The 20,395-nt window shown below is 42.3% G+C and overlaps 1 pseudogene; it reads right to left on the reverse strand.

The window, feature by feature from the left end:
• Positions 1-5,694: 5,694 nt before the first annotated feature.
• Positions 5,695-9,013, reverse strand: LOC138425903 (ubiquilin-4-like; annotated as a pseudogene).
• Positions 9,014-20,395: the final 11,382 nt, after the last annotated feature.

The raw sequence follows: 20,395 nt of genomic DNA on the forward strand, positions 1-20,395 counted from the left end.
CAATCCAGGGATGCCCCATTAGTGTCCTTGGTCCTGTGGGACTATAAAAATCAGAATGACCTACCACTCCCAGGCACAGTGCAGACAGTCGACAGAAACACATTCTGGTCTGCTGTGACTCTGGCCTGCCTGCTGGTCCTACAGCTTCAGCCTGAAGCAAGCGTTGGGTTTGACACAGGTCTAGGGTTCTCAGGTCATATTTGGCCTATTTCAGACCAAAGCCAGCAACACCTATTTGTTCATATGTTGTCTGTGGTTGCTTCTGCATGAAAATAACAGAGTTGAGTAATTGCAACAGAGACTGTAGGGCCCACAAGATAAAAATATTTATGGTATTGAGTTAGAGATTTAAATTAGGACATCTCCAAAGTGTTGGATCTTCTGTTGGATAGGCTTAAGAGGATGAAACAAACAGATTTGGGGTGGCTTGACCATGTCCAATTTACCTTGATTCATGGACCTAATATGCAATATTCCTATACAGTGTTTTTCTTTACAGCATGAGACTTTACCTTCACTACCCAACACATCCACAACTTAGCATCACTTCCACTTTAGCCCAGCTGTTTCATTCTTTGTGCAGCTACTAGTAATTGCCCTCTGCTATTTCCCAGTGGCATATTGGACACATTTTGACCTGGAGAGCTCATCTTCCAGGGTCATATCTTTTTGCTTTTTCATACTGTTCATGGGATACATACTGTTTCTCTTTTTTTTTCAGTAGTGTATTTTTAATTTAATTTTAACTGGGGAAAATTGCTTTACAGAGCTGTGTTGACTTCTATACAACGATGTGAATTACCCATAACTAAACACATATCCTCTCCCTCTTGAGCCTCTTGAGCTTCCCCGTACCCCATCCGTCTCCATCATCAGAGAGCATCAGGCTTGGCTCCTTGTGTTATACAGCAACTTCTCACCAGCTATCTATTTCACACATGATAGTGTATATATGTTGACGCTGTTTTCTCCATTTGTCCCATACACTCCTCCCCCCACTGCATCCACAAGTTCATTCTCTACATCTGTGTCTCCATTCCTTCCCTGCAAATAGGTTCATCAATACCATTTTTCCAGATTCCATATATATGTGTTCATGCTCACAAGCTAAGTCGCTTCAGCTGTGTCTGACTGTGTGTGACCCCAAGGACTGCCAGGTTCCTCTGTCCGTGGGATTTCCCAGGCAAGAATACTGGAGTGGGTTGCCATGCCCTCCTCCAGGGGATCTTCCTGACCCAGGGGTTGAACCTACATCTCCTATGTTTCCTGTATTGGCATGTTGGGTCCTTTGCCACTAGCACCACCTGGGAGGCCCTCATATATGTATTAATATATGATATTTTTCTCTTTTTGACTTACTTCACACTCTATAACAGTCTCTAGGTTCATCCCCTCACTACAACTGATTCAAATTCATTCTTTTTTATGGCTAATAGTCCGTTTTATATATGTACTACATTTGCTTTATCCATTCATCTATAGATGGACATCTAGGTTGCTTCCATGTCCTGGCTATTATAAGTAGTCCTGCAATGAACATTTGGGTTCACTGATTTCTTTTTGATTGTGGCTTTCTCTGGGTACATGCCCAGTTGTGGGATTGCTGGGTCCTATGATAGATTTATCGCTAGTTTTCTTAAGGAATTTCCACACTGTTCTCCTTATGGCTGTGACAGTTTACATTCCTATCAACAGTGTAGAAAAATTCCCTTTTCTCCACATCCTCTCCAGCATTTATTGGTTGTAGGTTTTTTGATGATGGCCATTTTGACTGGTGTGAGGTGACACCTCACTGCAATTTTGATTTGCATTTCTCTAATAATTAGTGATGTTAAGCATCTCTTCAAGTGTTCATTGGCCATCTGTATGTCTTCTTTGGAGAAATGTCTGTTTAGGTCCTCTGCTCATTTTTTGATTGGGAAGTTTTCTTTTTTCTTTCTGATATTGAGCTGTATGAGCTGCTTATGTATTTTGGAGAGTAATGCTTTGTCAGTTTTTTCATTTGAAGTTATTTTCTCCCATTCTCAGAGTTGTCTTTTCATCTGTTTATTGTTTCCTTTGCTATGCAAAAGCTTTTAAGTTAATTAGGTCACATTTGTTTATTTTTGCTTTTATTTCTATTAGTTTAGGAAGTGGGTCAAAGAGGATCTTGCTGTGATTTATGTCAAAGAATATACTGCTTATGTTTTCCTCTAAGAGCTTTATAGTTTCTGGCCTTAAACACCAAAGTGTTAATCCATTGTGAGTTTATTTTTGTGTATGGTGTTAGGAAGTGTTCTAATTTCATTGTTTTACACAAAGCTGTCCGGTTTTCCAAGTGCTACTTATTGAAGAGACTGACTTTTCTCCATTGTATATTCTTGGCTCCTTTGTCAAAGATAAGTTGCCCCTAAGTGCATGGGTTTATCTCTGGGGCGCCTATCTTGTTCCATTGGTCTATATTTCTGTTTTTGTGCTAGTTCCACACAATCTTGATGACTGTAGCTTTGTAGTCTAAAGTTAGGAAGGTTGATTCCTCCAGCTCCATTTTTCTTTTGTGAAATTTTTTGTACAAGTTCTGTGAAAAATACCACTGATAGTTTAATAAGGATTGCATTGAATCTGTAGATTGCTTTGGGTAATATAGTCATTTTCACAATATTGATTCTTCCAATACAAGAATATGATACATCTCTCCAGCTGGGTCATCTTTGATTCCTTTCATCAGTGTCTTATAGTTTTCTGCATACAGGTCTTTTGTCCCTTTAGGTGGGTTTCTCCCTAGGTATTTTATCCTTTTTGTTGCAGGAGTCAACAGGATTGTTTCCTTAATTTCTCTTTCTGATTTTCACTGTTAGTGTACAGGAAAGCAAGGGATTATGTGTATTAATTTTATATTGACTTTACTATATTCTTTGATTAGCTCTAGTAATTTTCTGGTGGTATCTTTAGGGTTTTCTATGTATAGTGTCATGTTACCTGTAAACAGTGAGAGTTTTACGTCTTCTTTTCCAATCTGGATTTCTTTTCTTTTTCTTCTCTGATTGATGTGGCCAGGACTTCCAAAATTATATTGAATAATAGTGAAGAGAGTGGGTACCCTTGTCTTGTTCCTGACCTCAGAGAAAATGCTTTCAGTTTTTCACCACTGAGAATAATGTTTGCTGTGGGTTTGTCATAGATGCCCTTTATTATGTTGAGGTAGCTTCCTTTCATGTCTACTTTCTGCAGAGTTTTTATTATAAATGGATGTTGAATTTTGTCAAAATCTTTCTCTGCATCTATTGAGATGACCATATGGATTTTAGCTTTCAATTTGTTAATATGGTGTAATCACATTGATTGATTTGCATATATTGAGAAATCCTTGCATGCTTGGAATAAAGCCCATTTGATCATGATGTATGATCCTTTTGATGTGTTATCGGATTCTGTTTGCTAGAATTTTGTTGCGGATTTTTGCATCTATGTACATCTGTGATATTGGCCTGTAATTTTCTTTTTCTGTTTGTGGTGTCTTTTTCTGTTTGTGGAAAGAGTTTGGGAGTTTTCCTTAGTCTGTAAGACTCTTCCAGAGTCTCAAACTCTGAAGAAGTTTGAGCAGGATAGGTGCCAGCTCTTCTTAAACTTTGATAGAATTCATCTGTGTCCTTGTGGGGTGTTCTTTGTTGTTTTAGGAAGATTTTTTATTAAAGTTTTGATTTCCATGCTTGTGATTGATCTCTTAATATTTTCTCTTTCATCCTGGTTCAGTCTTGGAAGGTTACAATTTTCTAAGAACTTGTCCATTTATTCCAGGTTGTCCATTTTATTGGCATATAGTTGCTTGTAGTAGTCTCTTATGAGCCTACGTATTTCTGTGTTTCTTGTTGTAATTTCTCCTTTTTCGTTTCTAATTTTATTGATTTGAGTCTTCTCCCTTTTTTTCTTGATGAGTCTGGCTAATGATTTTTCAATTTTTTTTCAATCTTTTCAAAGAACCAGGTCTTCTTTTCATTGATCTTTGCTATTGTTTCCTTCTTTTCTTCTTCTTGTTCTTCTTTTTTTTTTCCATAACAAAGATCACACTATTTATTTACAAAGGTCAGTGTGGGAGTTGGGGGAGGTAGGGAGGAAAAACCACACAGACATCCTCTCTAGATTGCTTGAACATTTTCCCACTTGGAGAAAATTCAATATTGCCTCTATATTCTCAGTAATGGGTCCTCCAAGCAGCCAGACTAAAACGCAGAGAGAGGAGGTGATCTGAGCCTTCTCTTTGTTCCACTAGAGTAAAACCCAATTCCAGATCAAAGGCATCATTGCTGCACTCTCCTTTCCTTCCTCAAATAGAACTTTCTGGCCTAGAGGGAAACAGCAAAAGCTCAAGGGCAGAAGCCAAGATGCCAAAGGCCAGGGGTTCTAGACAGAGACTCCTTCCCCACTATTCCCAAAAAGCAATGAGGGGAGGGGTTAAAAGGGTGCCAGTCACAGCTCTGACAGCTTCAGAAGGGGTACCCACATTATCCTTGGGTTACACAGCACCCAGAGGCCCAGAGACCTAGCTCCCTAGGCTGTATGTATTCTTGACCTAGACTGGCCCCTCTGTTTAGAGTTTTAGAGAAAACTCTAAACCAGAAATCAACAAGGTATTCCCCTGCCCACTCAACTCACATGCACATGTGTGTGTGCATGGCACCCCTCCCCCCCCCCACCCACTGCTGAGACAGACTCCAATTCTCTTCATATCTTTTCAGCGGGGATTAAATCAGTGGTGCTTGGAGACGTGGGCAGGTCCTGGGTTCATGGAAATATGCGTATGTACTAAAGCATGTATGTTTGAGGAAACAGAACCAATATAATCCCCTGTGAGCCATACTGTTTAGCTCCACTGAACCCTTTTCTTCAACTCAAATTCCATTAACATCTCTAAATCTCCTTTGCCAGGCCAGAGCCTGGACTCTCTGGCCTAAAAGAACTATTAGTGTTTCCATTCCCTATTAATTCCAAGTCCTCAACTCAGGCTGTTTCCCCCATCCCCTTCTTCCAGAAAGTCTCATCCCCTCCTCTCCTCGTTGAGCTAGTCCAGGGCTTGTTAACTTCTGCTCCAGAGTGCTGTATCACCTCTACTTTTGGACAGAAAGAAGAGGTATCTTCCTTCCTCTGCAAGTCCCAATAAACCCTGTGAAAGTGACCAAAACAGGGAGTGAGGAGGAAAATCACAGCCTGCTTCACCTGCCCCACCTTCAGAGTGTGGAAGTGTAGTATTGGGTAGGCTAGACGTGGGAGGCGATTGGGAAGAAAAATAAGGAAGACTTACCAAAACTAAACATGAGACAAGCAAAACCCTGGTGGTAGAGATGGAGACCCTGTTCCAATAAACCAGAGAATGGGTTTCTCCTTCAACTCTGCACTGCTACTGAGAAGTTTGAAGGTTGCAAAAAGATAGTTGTGGGGCAAGGAGGTGGCGCCAATGAATAAAAACTGCACAAAATGTTTAAATAGCTCTGTTGCAAGCAGGGCCAGGAGAGAAGGTTCTAGAAGAGGTGGAGAAGTAAACCCAGAATTCTCAGAGTTATGAGGCTGGGGTCCACACCTCTAAAGTCATCCTGCTGTCTGGAGAGGACAAGGGATAAAAACAGAACAGAAGGAATGACCCACAGAGGGTCTGGTTGACAGAGGAACCAAACGCTGGCATCGAGGGAAGCGAGACGCAGGAGGACCAGGGCTGAGAGGTTAGGAAAACAGAGAGCCCAGGAGTCTCGATATCTGCTTTGAGGTACCCTCCTATGGCGATCAGGGCCTGCAGTCTGGTCTTTCATGAAGCCCATGGAGTTGAGCTGCTCCAGCTGCTGCTGAAATCTCACTTCTGGAGTTTACACCTGTGAAATTCCACTTCCAGCCAAAGCTGGATCACCTGCTACATGAGTTGCTGCTGAACACTGGAGGCATCTGTTGGAGAGGATGTGACTGGCAGGGCTGGAGAGGAGGTGGGCACCTTGGGTGCAGATCCCAAGTTGCTGCCTGCTAAGAATATTGGGGTCCAGGCCATCCCAGAAGAGCCAAGGCTGGATACCAGCCTGGGGGCTTCAGTCTGCAAGGTCTGAAGTCCCTACTGGATGTGCAGCAGTGCCTGGAAGGCTCGGGGATTGGTGAGAATGGAGAGCAACTCTGGATTCTACAGCTGCTGCAGGAAGACTGGGAGCTGCAGGCAGAACTGCTCCTGAACCTAGGGGTTCCCCATGAAGAGTGGCACATTCACCAAAATCGGGGTTCTGAGCAAGCATTTCCATCATGCTACGCATCAGTTGGGGGTTCTCAGAGATCTGCTGATGAAGGGCCTACATTTCTGGGCTGTTGAACATCTCTGACTCCAGGCTGAGTTCAGTTCAATTGCTCAGTCGTGTCCAGATCTTTGTGACTTCATAGACTAGAGCACGCCAGTCTTCCCAGTCCATCACCAACTCCTGGAGCTTACTCAAACTCATGTCCATTGAGTCAGTGACGCCATCCAACCATCTCAAACTCTGTCATCCCCTTCTCCTCCTGCCTTCATCAAGGTCTTTTCAAATGAGTCAGTTCTTTGCATCAGGTGGCCAAAGTATTGGCGTTTCAGCTTCAGCATCAGTCCTTCCAGTGAATATTCAGGACTGATTTCCTTTAGAATATACTGGTTGGAACTCCTTGTAGTCCAAGGGACTCTTCTCCAACACCACAGTTCAAAAGCATCAATTCTTTGGCGCTCAGCTTTCTTTATAGTCCCAGCTCTCACATCTGTACATGACTATTGGAAAAACTATACCTTTGACTAGACAGACCTTCGTTGGCAAAGTAATGTCCCTGATTTTTAATATGCTGTCTAGGTTGGTCATAACTTTTCTTCCAAGGAGTAAGCATCTTTTAATTTCATGGCTGCAGTCACCATATGCAGTGATTTTGGAGCCCCCTAAAAAATATAGTCTGTCACTGTTTCCATTGTTTCCCCATCTATTTGCCATTTAGTGATGGGACCAGATGCTATTATCTTCATTTTCTGAATGTTGAGTGTTAAGCCATTTTTTTTTTCACGCTCCTCTTTCACTTTCATCAAGAGGCTCTTTACCTCTTCTTCACTTTCATCAAGAGGCTCTTTACCTCTTCTTCACTTTCTGCCAGGCTAGCTGCATTGACCCCAAAGGGGTTGGAGACTGCTGGGTGCACTTGGATGGTCCCCAATCATCCAGTGACCTCCCCACCAGACCCAGAGGCCTGGGAGGTGGGGGTGGGTGGGTTAAGGTGCTCCTGGGGTTAGGGAGGGGCTCTTGTTTCTGTCTGCACAGGCTGGGAAGAAGAGCTGTCAGAGTTCCCAGCCAGGAAAGAAAAGGGATTGTTGCCAAACTATTGCTGGGCAGCTGTAAACATGGGCTCTTTGATGTCCATGTCCATGTGGCAGAAGGCATTACTCCATCCAGTGATGCTCTCCAGATTGCTTAGAGCCTAGTCCTACTTCTGCGTCATCTCTCACATCATGGCTGGATTTCCAGCCAGCTCCATCGTCTGCCTCATAAGCTCAGCGTTGTGAGCATGTGATGTGAGCATGTGATAAGGGCATGTGGTTGTGGCTTTCAGTCTGTTTGCCCTCTGATGGAGGACAAGAGGCTTATGTAAACTTACTGACTAAGGGGGAAACTGGGCCTTGTTCTGATGGGCAGGCCCATGCTCAATAAATCTTTAATCCAATTTTATGTTGACGGGTGGAACTGTGTTCCCTGCTATTTCCCTGGGGCCAAACTATGGTGGAGGTAATGAAGATAATGATTCAGTTCAGTTCAGTTCAGTCATTCAGTCCTGTCTGACTCTTTGCGACCCCGTGAATCATAGCACACCAGGCCTCCCTGTCCATCAACTCCCGGAGTTCACTCAAACTATGCCATCCACCTATCTCATCCTCTGTCATCTGCTTCTCCTCCTGCCCCCAATCCCTCCCAGCTTCAGGGGCTTTTCCAATGAGTCAACTCTTCACATGAGGTGGACAAAGTATGGGATTTTCAGCCTTAGCATCAGTCCTTCCAATGAACACCCAGGGCTGATCTCCTTTAGGATGGACTGGTTGGATTTCCTTGTAGTCCAAGGGACTCTCAAGAGTCTTCTCCAACACTGTAGTTCAAAAGCATTAATTCTTTGCCACTCAGCTTTCTTCACAGTCCAACTCTCACATTCATACATGACCACTGGAAAAACCACAGCCTTGACTAGATGGACCTTTGTTGGCAAAGTAATATCTCTGCTTTTCAATATGCTACCTAAGTTGGTCATAACTTTCCTTCCAAAGAGTAAGTGTCTTTTAATTTCATGGCTGCAATAACCATCTGCAGTAATTTTGGAGCCCCCAAATATAAAGATAATGGTGACCTCCCTCAAAAGATCCCAGGCATGCACTGCTCCACTCAGTGTCCCCACCCCTGCAGCAGGCCACCACCAACTCACACCTCTGCTGAGACTCCCAGACACCCACAGGCAAGTCCGGGACAGTCTCCTGTGGGGTCACTGCTCTTTTCTCCCGGGTTCCTGGTGCACAAGGTTCTGTTTGTGCCCTCCGAGAGTCTATTTCCCAGTCCTGTGTAAGTTCTGGCAGCACTATGGTGGGGTTAATGGTGACCTCCTCCTAGAGGGCTTATGCCATACCCAAGTCTGCTGCACCCAGAGCCCATGTCCCTGCGGCAGACCACCAGCGACCCATACCCTGACAGGAGACGTTCAAACACAGTTCTGTCTCAGTCTCTATGGCATCCGTGGGTCATGGTGCACACAAGGTTTGTTTGAGCCCTCTGAGCGTCTCTGGTGGGAATGGGGTTTGATTCTAAACACGAATTTACCCTTCCTACCATCTTGCTGGGGCTTCTTCTTTGCCCTTGGACATGGGGTTATCTCCTCACAGATGATCAGCGCATACCATCTTACAGGGGTTTCTCTGACCTTGGATGTGGGGTATCTCCAAACCACTGGTCCAGCAAAGTGCAGCTGCCGCTAATGACCTTGGATGCGGGGTATCTCCTCTCGGCCGCTCCAGTGCCATGCAGCCGAAATCAGACTGATTATATTTTTTGAAGCCAAAGATGGAGAAGCTCTATACAGTCAGCAAAAACAAGACTGGGAGCTGACTATGGTTCAGATCATGAATCCCTTATTGCCAAATTCAGACTGAAATTGAAGAAAGTAGGGAAAACCAATAGATCTTTCAGGTATGACATAATCTAATCCCTTATAATTATACAGTGGAAGTGAGAAATAGATTTAAGAGACTAGTTCTGATAGACAAAGTGCCTGATGAACTATGGATGGAGGTTCGTGACATTGTACAGGAGACAGGGAGCAAGACCATCCCCAAGAAAAAGAAATGCAAAAAAGCAAAATGGCTCTCTGAGGAGGCCTTACAAATAGCTGTGAAAAGAAGGGAAGAAAAAGCAAAGTGGAAAAGGAAAAATATACCCATTTGAAAGCAGAGTTCCAAAGAATAGCAAGGAGAGATAAGAAAGCCTTCCTCGGCGATCAGTGCAAAGAAAGAGGAAAACAATAGAATGGGAAAGACTAGAGCTCTCTTTAAGAAAATTAGTGATACCAAGGGAATATTTCATGCAAAAATGGGCTCAATAAAGGACATAAATGGTATGGATCTAACAGAAGCAGAAGATATTAAGAAGAGGTGGTAAGAATACACAGAAGAACTGTACAAAAAGATCTTCATGACCCAGATAATCATGATCACTCACCTTCAGCCAGACATCCTGGAGTGCGAAGTTGACTGGGCCTTAAGAAGCATCACTACGAACAAAGCTAGTGGAGGTGATGGAATTCCAGTTAAGCTATTTCAAATCCTGAAAGATGATGCTGTGAAAGTGCTGCACTCAATATGCCAGCAAATTTGAAAAACAGCAGTGGCCACAGGACTGGAAAAGGTCAGTTTTCATTCCAGTCCCTAAGAAGGGCAATGCCAAAGAATGCTCAAACTACTGCACAATTGCACTCATCTCACACACAAGCAAACTAACGCTCAAAATTCTCCAAGCCAGGCTTCAGCAATACGTGAACCGTGAACTTCCAGATGTTCAAGCTGGTTTTAGAAAAGGCAGAGGAACCAGAGATCAAATTCCCAACATCTACTGGATTATCAAAAAAGAAGGTTCCAGAAAAACATCTCTTTCTGCTTTATTGACTATGCCAAAGCCTTTGACTGTGTGGATCACAACAAGCTGTGGAAAATTCTGAAAGAGATGGGATTACCAGACCACCTTACCTGCCTCTTGAGAAATCTGTATGCAGGTCAGGAAGCAACAGTTAGAACTGGACATGGAACAACAGACTGGTTCCAAATAGGAAAAGGAGTACATCGAGGCTGCATACTGTCACCCTACTCATTTAACTTATATGCAGAGTACATCATGAGAAACGCTGTGCTGGATGAATCACAGGGTGGAATTGAGATTGCTAGGAGAAATATCAATAACCTCAGATATGCAGATGACACCACCCATAGGGCAGAAAGTGAAGAACTAAAGAGCCTCCTGTTGAAAGTTAAAGAGGAGAATAAAAACGGCTTAAAACTCAGCATTCAGAAAACTAAGACCATGGCATCCGGTACCATCACTTCATGGCAAATAGATTGGGAAACAATGGTAATGGTGAGACTTTATTTTTCTGGGTTCCAAAATCATTGCAGGTGGTGACTGCAGCCATGAAATTAAAACTCCTCGAAAGCAAAGCCATGACCAACCTAGACATCATGTTATAAAACAGAGACATTACTTTGCTAACAAAGGTCCATCTAGTTAAAGCTATGGGTTTTCCAGTAGCTATGTATGGATGTGAGAGTTGGACTGTAAAGAAAACTGAGTGACAAAGAATTGATGCTTTTGCACTGTGGTGTTAAAGAAGACTCTTGAGAGGCCCTTGGACTGCAAGGAGATCCAACCAGTCCATCCTAAAGAAAATCAGTCCTGAAGGACTGACGCTGAAGCTGAAATTCCAATACTCTGGCCATGTGATGTGAAGAACTGACTCATTGGGAAAGACTCTGATGCTGGGAAAGATTGAAGGCAGGAGGAGAAAGGGACAAGAGGATGAGATCGTTGGATGGCATCACCAACTCGATGGACATGAGTCTGAGTAAGCCCCGGGAACTGGTGATGGACAGGGAAGCCTGGTGTGCTGCAGCATGCAGTCACAGAGTCGGACATGAGCCAGCCACTGAACTGAACTATTACACTGTATGTATGTACTATGTTTTCTCTATTCACTCATCTGTCAACGGACATATAGGTTGTTTCCACATTTTGTTTTTTTTTAAATAGTGCCACTGTAAACATTGAGCATGCATGTATCTTTTCAAATTAAAGTTTTGTCTGGATATATGCCCAGGAATGGCATTGCTGGATCATATGGCAACTCTATTTTTGGTTTTCGGAGGAACCTTCATACTATTTTCCATAGTGATTGCAACAATTTACATTTCCACCAACAGTGTAGGAGGGTTGCCTTTTCTTCACATCCTCTCCAGCATTTACTATTTGTAGATTTCTTAATGACAGCCATTCTGACTGATGTGAGGTGATTCCTCACCATAGTTTTAATTTGTATTTCTCTATTAGTGATGATGACCAGCCTTGTACATTTTGGCTATCTGTATTTCTTTTTTGGAGAAATGTCTACTTAGGTCTTTTGCCCATTTTTCAACTAGGTTGTTTTTTGGTTTTGAATTGTATGAGCTGTTCGGAAATTTTTGAAATCAAGTCCTTGTTGGTTGCATCATTTGCAAGTATTTTCTCCCAGTCCATAGGTTGTCTTTTCATTTTGTTTGTGATTTCCTTTGCTGTGAAAAGCTTGTAAGTTTGATTATGTCCCATTTATTTATTTTTGCTTTTATTTCTATTGTCTTAGGAGACTGACCTAAGAAAACATTAGTGTGATTTATGTTCAAGAATGTTTTGCCTGTGTTTACTTCAGGGAGTTTTATTATGGTGTCACATCTTATGTTTAAGCCTTTAAGCCATTTTATTTACGTGTATGGTGGGCTTCCCAGGTGACTCAGTGGTAAAGAACCTGTCTGACAACTCAGGAGACACAAGAAATGTGGGTTCAATTCCTGGGTCAGGAAGATACTCTGGAGGAGCAAATGGCAACCCATTCTATTATTCTTGCCTGTGAAATCCCATGGACAGAGGACCCTGGTAGGTCATAATCTATGGGGCTCCAAAAAGTTGGACATGACTTAGAGACTGTGCAGGCATGGTGTGAGGGGGTGTTCTAACTTCACTGATTTACATGTAGCTGTCCAACTTTTCCACATTCCTTGCTGGAGAGACCATCTTTTCCCCATTTGGCATTTTTGCCTCCTGTGTTAAAGATTAATTTTCCATAGGTGTGCAGGTTTATTGCTGGGTTCTCTCTTCTGTCCAATTGACCTGTTTTTGTGCCAGTACCATGTTGTTTTGATTACTGCAGCTTTGTAGCATTGTCTGAAGTCTGGGAGGGTTATGCCTCCTGTTTTGTTCTTTAGCCTCAGGATTGCTTTGGCAATTTGGGGTCTTTTATGGTTCTGTATATTTTATGATTATTTGCTCTAATTCTGTGAAAAATGTCACAGGTAATTTGATAGAGATTGCATTAAATCTGCAGATTGTGTTGGTTAGTATGGCCATTTTAACAATATTAATTCTTCCAATCCAAAGTGAAGATGGCTCATCTTCACTTTCCTGTATTATGTAATTCTCAGTATGTAAGTTTTTCAACTCCTTGGTGAGATTTATTCCTAAGTATTTTATTTTTTGATGTGTTTTTAAAAAACGGATTGTTTGTTTACATTCTCTATTTCATTGTTGGTCTAAAGAAATGCAATTGATATCTCTATGTTAATCTTGTATCCTGCTACCTTGCTGAGTTTATCAGTTCTAGAAGTTTCTGAGTGGAGTCTTTAGGGTTTTCTAGACAGATAGTATCATGTCATCTGCACATAATGACAGTGTTAAACCTCTTCCCTACCAACTTGAATACCTTTTCTTTTTCCTTTTGGATTGTTATGGCCAGGATTTCTAATACTATTCTAAAGAGAAGTGGTGACAGTGGGCATCCTTCCCTTGTTTCATGTTTTGGCAAGAAGGCTTTCAGCTTTTTGTGGTTGAGTAGCATAATGGCTGTGGGTTTGCCACGAATAGCTTTTATGTTGAGACATGTTCCCTCTGTACTGACTTTTGTAAAGTTTTTTTTTTTTTTATTCATGAATGGATGATGGATGTTAAATTTTACCACAGCTTTTTCTGCATCTATTGAGGTAATCAAGTGGTTTGTGTCTCTATTTTTGTTGATGTGGCATATCACAGTGATTTTCATATATCGAACCATCCTTTTGACCCTGGGAAGAACTCAACTTGGTCATGGTGTATTAACTTTTTTATTTATTGCTGGATTTGGGTTTCTGTTTGTTTGTTGAGAATATTTGCATCTATATTCACCAAAAGATACTTGCCTGTAATTTTTTTGGTAGTGTGTTTGCCTGGTTTTGCTATTAGGGTGATTGGTTTCTTCATAGAATGTCTTGTTCCCTCCTCTTCAATCTTTTGGAAGAGTTTGAGAAGAATTGGTGTAAGTTCTTTTTTTTTTTTTTTTAATATATATTTGGTTGAATATACCTGTGAAGCCATCTCAACCTGGAGTTTTGTTTGTAGAAAGTTTTTTATTACCAAATCTACTTCACTTCTACTGGTTGGTCTGTTCAAGTCCTCCATGCAGTATTGGTGGGCTCTGTTTCTAGAAATTGTCCACGACTTCTAAGTAGTTGAATCTGTTAATATATAACTGTTCATAGTATTCTCTTATGGTTTTTGTATTTCTACAGTATCGGTTGTGATTTCTCCTCTTTCATTTCTTAGTTTATTTGGGTTTTCTCTCTTTTCTTCCTGGTGAGCCTGGCCAGAGGTTTGTCAATTTTGTTTACCCTTTCAAAGAAACAGCTCTTAGTATTACTGACTTTTCCTATTTTTTAAAAAATCTCTACTTTATTTATTTTCCCTCTGATCTTTATTATTTCCTTCCTTCTGCTGAGTTTTGGTTTTGTTTTTCTTTTTCTAATTCTTTTAGGTAGTATGTTAGGCTGTGTATTTGAAATTTTTCTTGCTTCTTGAAAAGGGCCTGAATTGCTATGAATTTCTAAGACTGCTTTTCATGCAGCCCATAGATTCTATATGGTTCTGTTTTGTCATTTGTCTCAAGGTATTTTTTAATTTCTTCTTTGACTTCATCATTGACTAATTGGTTTTTAAGTAGCATGTAGTTTAGTCTGCATGTAATTGTTTCTTGTTTGCTTGTTTCTTTTTCTGTGGTTGGTTTCTAGTTGCATGTCACTGTGATCAGAAAAGATGCCTGAATACTTCTATACTCTCAAATTTGTTGAGGCTTTTTTTGTGCCCTGGTATAGCTAATCCTAGAGAATGTTTCATGTGCACTTGAGAACTATGTGTACTCTTTTTCTGGATGTAATGTCCTGAAAATATCAATTGAGTCCTATCCTTTAGGATCTCTGTTGCACTATTTTTGTTCTCAAGTATCTGTCCACTGATGTGAGTGGGGTGTTAAAGTCTCCTACTATTATTGTACTCTCATCAGTTTCTCCCTTTATGTCTGTTAGTATTTGTTTTGTGTATTTGGGTGCCTCTATATTGGGTGCATATAGCCTGATGAGTGTAATATCCTCTCCTTTTATTGATCCTTGTATCATTATAGAGTGCTCTTTTTCTTCATAGCCTTTGCTTTAAAGTCTGTTTTTTCTGATATAATTATTATGATCCCCACTTCCTCGTTCTTTCTGTTTGTATGAAGTCTGTTTCCATCCCTTCACTTTCAATCTATCTGTGTTCTTTGCCCTAAAGTGGGTTTCTTTTAGGCAGTATTTGTAGACTTTGATTTTTTTTCTAATTCAATATGCCATGTCTTTTAATTGAAGGATTTAATCCATTAACATTTAAGGTAATTATTGACTGCTTTGCATTTCTTGCCATTTTAACTCTTGTTTTCTTATTGGTTTTATATTTCCTGTCTTTTTCCTTTTGTGATTTGATGATTTTCTTTTGTATTATGCTTTCACTCTGTACGTTTCGCTTTTTGTGAATGTATTGTATGGTTTTGATTGGTGGTTACTCTGTTTTTCTAGTATGTTAACCCTTTCCTATATCTACTTGCTTTTAACTGCTAGTCATACAGGCTAAAACACATTCTAGAGGAAAAAAAAAATCTACATTTGCTTACTCTCATCCCTCACATTTTATGATTTTGTTGTCTTCTTTCACATCTTCATGTTCATCCTTTTGCTACTCATTGTGGTTATCACTTTTACAAAACTTTTTTGATTTTTAAAAATGTGTACTGGCTTAAATAATTTACTTTCCAATTCTGATGTTCTCTTTCCTATAGCTCTTACTTCCCTTCTATGTAGAGATGACTTTTCAATAGTTCCTTTAGGATAGGTTTAATATTGCTGTATTCTGTTTTTGCTTATCTTAGAAATTCTTTGTCTCTCTTATTCTAAATGATAATCTTGCTGGCTAGAGTATTCTAGGTTGTAGATTTTTCTCCTTCAGGACTTTGAGAATATCTTACCACTCTTTTCTGGCATGTAATGTTTCTATACAGCAATCAGCTGATAGCCTTATGGGAGGTTCCTTTGTCATGTTCCCCCCCCCCCCCCCGCCCCTAGAATATTCTCTTTAACTTTTGCCATGTGGCACTAGTGATAAAGAATCCTGCTACCAATGCACGAGACATAAAAGACACAAGTTTGATCCCTGGACCAGGAAGATCCCCTGGAGCAGGAAATGGCAACCCACTCTAGTATTCTTGCCTGGAGAATCCCCATGGACAGAGGAGGCTGGCAGGCTATAGTCCATACGGTTGCTAAGCATCAGATATGACTGAAGCGACTCAGCATGCATGCGCGTCTTGACGTAGGTCTGCTTGTATTTATCTTGTTTGGAATGCTCTGTGCTTCTTATATCTGGATATGTTTTCTTTTTTAATTTGGGACATTTTTAGTCATAATTTCTTCAACCTCTTCAAATACAGTAAGTCCCCCACATATGAACCTTCAGGTTGGGAACTATCAGTGATGTGTGTGTTTGCACGTCCAATTACATGCTAGTTCACGTCTGGAGAACACTGTCACATGGATGCACCCTCTACAAGTGGTTGTGCTTTTGTGTACTTTATTTGAGGAGGCACTGTTAGTTTTTGAAACATAGGACGCAAATGTAGAACAGCTTACTCTTTGGAAGGAAAATTATGACCAACCTAGACAGCATATTAAAAAGCAGAGACATTACTTTGCCAACAAAGGTCTATCTAGTGAGAGTTGGACTATAAAGAAAGCTGAGCTCCAAAGAATTGATGCTTTTGAACTGTGGTGTTGGAGAAGACTCTTGGGAGTCCCTTGAACTGCAAGGAGATCCAACCAGTCCATCCTAAAGGAGATCAGTCCTGGGTGTTCACTGGAAGGACTGATGTTGAAGCTCAAACTCCAATACTTTGGTCACCTCAAGCGAACAGCTGACTTATCTGAAAAGACCCTGATGCTGGAAAAGATTGAAGGCAGTAGGAGAAGGGGACAACAGAGGATGAGATAGGTGGATGGCATCACCAACTCAATGGACATGGGTTTGGGTGGACTCTGGGAGCTGGTGATGGACAGGGAGGCCCAGTGTGTTGCGGTTCATGGGGTTGCAAAAAGTCGGGCATGACTGAGCAACTGAACTAAACTGATCTGTTTCATTGTTCTTTCTGAGGAATTCTCCTGATTTTTCCATTGGGAGTGGTTCCTCTGCTTCTTAACTTTACTTATACTTCTGTTACTCTATGAGTTTAGGAGAAACAATTACCTACTGTAGTCTTAGAGGGCTATTTTTATGTAGGAGCATCCCTGTGTAACTTGTGAGGGTTTAATACTTATAGTGTGAGGGTTGTTTTTAGTAAAAATGTCTGCCGCCCCCATCCTCAGAGCATGCTGGCCACTATCCCCATGACAGGAGGTATGACTGGTGGTGTGACGGCCAGAGCCTCCAGTGGATCTTCACTGAGGCCTCCTCTGTGCTCTCTGTCTTCCATAGCCCTATCAAGGACAGAATCTGCTCCCCCAGTGTGGGAGGAGATGCTCCCAGATCTATTTTTTGAGCTGTGGTTTGAAATAGGTGGGACTGGAAATGTTCCCAGTGGGAGAGTAGCAACTGAGTAATCCTCCTCTGGAGTTGTTCAGCACTGAGTGTGCTCTGTTGTATCACCTGTTGTGTGGACTCACAAAGTACACTGTTGTTGGCTATGCCCTTGGTACTGCCTCTACTGTGGGAACGCTGGCAATCATCCCTGGTGTCCCTCAGGCATTGTTTTCACAGGGCCATCAGTACAGACCCACCAGAGTCAGGTTCCAGGACTGCAGTACTCATGCACATGACCCACTGTGGGAGCTACCGGCAGCTCAGACCCTGGCCAAACCAAAGCCCCACATGCACATGCCCATAAAGCCCACACTGCTTGGACCTCCTGCAGGTGCTGAATTTACAAAGCCAGAGGAGCTGTGAATCCATGACCTGCACAGCCTTGGGGGGATTTCAGTCCTATTTCCTAAGTTGTGCAGCCCCTGGGGCTTCTGTTTGACTTCAGCCCCACCTCCATGTGGGGGCACTCTGCTGGCACCTGTTCCTAGAGTCCACTGAGATGCTGGCTTGTGCGGGAGCCCACCGAGACCGCAGCTGGATGTGTACTCCCAGAGCCCATGGTGGTGGGTACTGGTGTGTGGAAAGAGGTCATTATGGCAGCCCGCCCCTCCTCTCCCCTCACACCGCAGGACAATGGAGGACGGAGCTTTGTTTCTATGGTGGCCCAGGCTTCTTCCACCTACACACCTGGTTGCAGCCACACATTGCAGCCACTTCAGGCGGTCCCCACACAGCCAACTGCAGTCCTTTCCCTGGGATTGTCCTCTAAACCCTGATTCTAGTACCCAGCCCTGGCCCATAGCAGCAGATGCACCCCTCAGGTTGGGGTGGGTGTGCAGGGCAGTGGCAGGGACTGTCTATGCAGGTCTCTGTTGTCTGCTTACGACAAACTGGCTGCTGCCTTCTCCTCTGAGCCTCTGGAGCTCCCTTTTCTGTCCTGGCTGACCTCCTCACTGGCAAAGGTGCTTCCCCAGATGCAGGAGCATCTCCTTTCTCAGTTCCCTCCCAGGGGCACAGATCCTATCCTGCTCCTCCTGTTTTTATTTCCTTTTGGCCTACCTAGTTGCATGATCTTTATCGTCCTTTCCAGTGTTTGAGATCTTCTGCTGGTGTTTAGGTGTTCTATGCGAGTTGTTCCGTTTGCAGATGCATTTTTAAAAACTTACTTACTTGGTTGTGCTGGGTCTTCACTGCTGTGCAGGCTTTTCTCTAGCTGCAGCAGGTGGGTACTACTCTAGTTATAGTGCATGGGCTTCTCACTGACATGACTTCTCTCGTTGCAGAGCAGAGACTCTAGGTGTGTGGACTTTAGTATGTGGGCTCAGTAGTTCTGTTATCTGGCTCTAGAGCACAGGCTCAATAGTTGTGGTGCACAGGCTTAACATCAGCATGTGGGATCTTCCCAGACCAGGGATCAAACCTGCATCTCGTGCACTGTATGTATATGCTTAGTCACTCAGTCATGTCTGTCTCTTTGCAATCTCATGGACTGCAGCCCTGCCAGGCTCCTCTGTCCATGGGGATTCTCCAGGCAAGAATACTGATGTGGGTTGCCATGCCCTCCTCCAGAGGAATTTCCCAACCCGGGGATGGAACCCAGGTCTCCTGCATTGCAGGCAGATTCTTTACCAACTGAGCCACCAGGAAGCTCTCATCTCCTGCATTGGCAGGCAGATTCCTTAACAAAGAGCCAGTAGAGAAGCCCTGTAGATGTATTTCTGATGTATTTGCGGGGGGAAGTGAGTTCCATATCCTTCTACTCCACTATCCTGATTGGAGTCCCCACAGATTCTTTTTTTTTTTTTTTTTTTAATTTTAGTTTTTTATTTTTTAAATTTTAAAATCTTTAATTCTTACATGCATTCCCAAACATGAACCCCCCTCCCACCTCCCTCCCCATAACAACTTTCTGGGTCATCCCCATGCACCAGCCCCAAGCATGCTGCATCCTGCGTCAGACATAGACTGGCGATTCAATTCACATGATAGTATACATGTTAGAATGTCATTCTCCCAAATCATCCCACCCTCTCCCTCTCCCTCTGAGTCCAAAAGTCTGTTATACACATCTGTGTCTCTTTCCCTGTCTTGCATACAGGGTCGTCATTGCCATCTTCCTAAATTCCATATATATGTGTTAGTATACTGTATTGGTGTTTTTCTTTCTGGCTTACTTCACTCTGTATAATCGGCTCCAGTTTCATCCATCTCATCAGAACTGATTCAAATGAATTCTTTTTAACGGCTGAGTAATACTCCATTGTGTATATGTACCACAGCTTTCTTATCCATTCATCTGCTGATGGACATCTAGGTTGTTTCCATGTCCTGGCTATTATAAACAGTGCTGCAATGAACATTAACAAACACATGAAAAGATGCTCAACATCACTCATTATTAGAGAAATGCAAATCAAAACCACAATGAGGTACCACTTCACACCAGTCAGAATGGCTGCGATCCAAAAATCTGCAAGCAATAAATGCTGGAGAGGGTGTGGAGAAAAGGGAACCCTCCTACACTGTTGGTGGGAATGCAAACTAGTACAGCCACTATGGAGAACGGTGTGGAGATTCCTTAAAAAATTGCAAATAGAACTACCTTATGACCCAGCAATCCCACTGCTGGGCATACACACCGAGGAAACCAGAATTGAAAGAGACACATGTACCCCACAGATTCTTAAATGCATTATTTGCTGACTTAATTTTCTCTCTATGCTTTCAGCACAAAAATTCAACACCACTATACATAAAATAGGTAAACAACAAGTACCTACTACCGTACAGTGGTGGGAACTATTAATATACTGTTTCTTGTAATAATCTATAAAATTAAAAGCTTCTGCACAACAAAAGAAACTATAAGCAAGGTGAAAAGACAGCCTTCAGAATGGGAGAAAATAATAGCAAAAGAAGCAACTGACAAACAACTAATCTCAAAAATATACAAGCAACTCCTGCAGCTCAATTCCAGAAAAATAAACGACCCAATCAAAAAATGGGCCAAAGAACTAAACAGACATTTCTCCAGAGAAGAAATACAGATGGCTAACAAACACATGAAAAGATGCTCAACATCACTCATTATCAGAGAAATGCAAATCAAAACCACAGTTCAGTTCAGTTCAGTCACTCAGTCGTGTCCGACTCTGCAACCCCATGAATCAAAACCACAATGAGGTACCATTTCACGCCAGTCAGAATGG

This window comes from Ovis canadensis, chromosome 20 (genome assembly GCF_042477335.2).
Source record: "Ovis canadensis isolate MfBH-ARS-UI-01 breed Bighorn chromosome 20, ARS-UI_OviCan_v2, whole genome shotgun sequence".
In the NCBI taxonomy this organism is placed as follows: domain Eukaryota; kingdom Metazoa; phylum Chordata; class Mammalia; order Artiodactyla; family Bovidae; genus Ovis; species Ovis canadensis.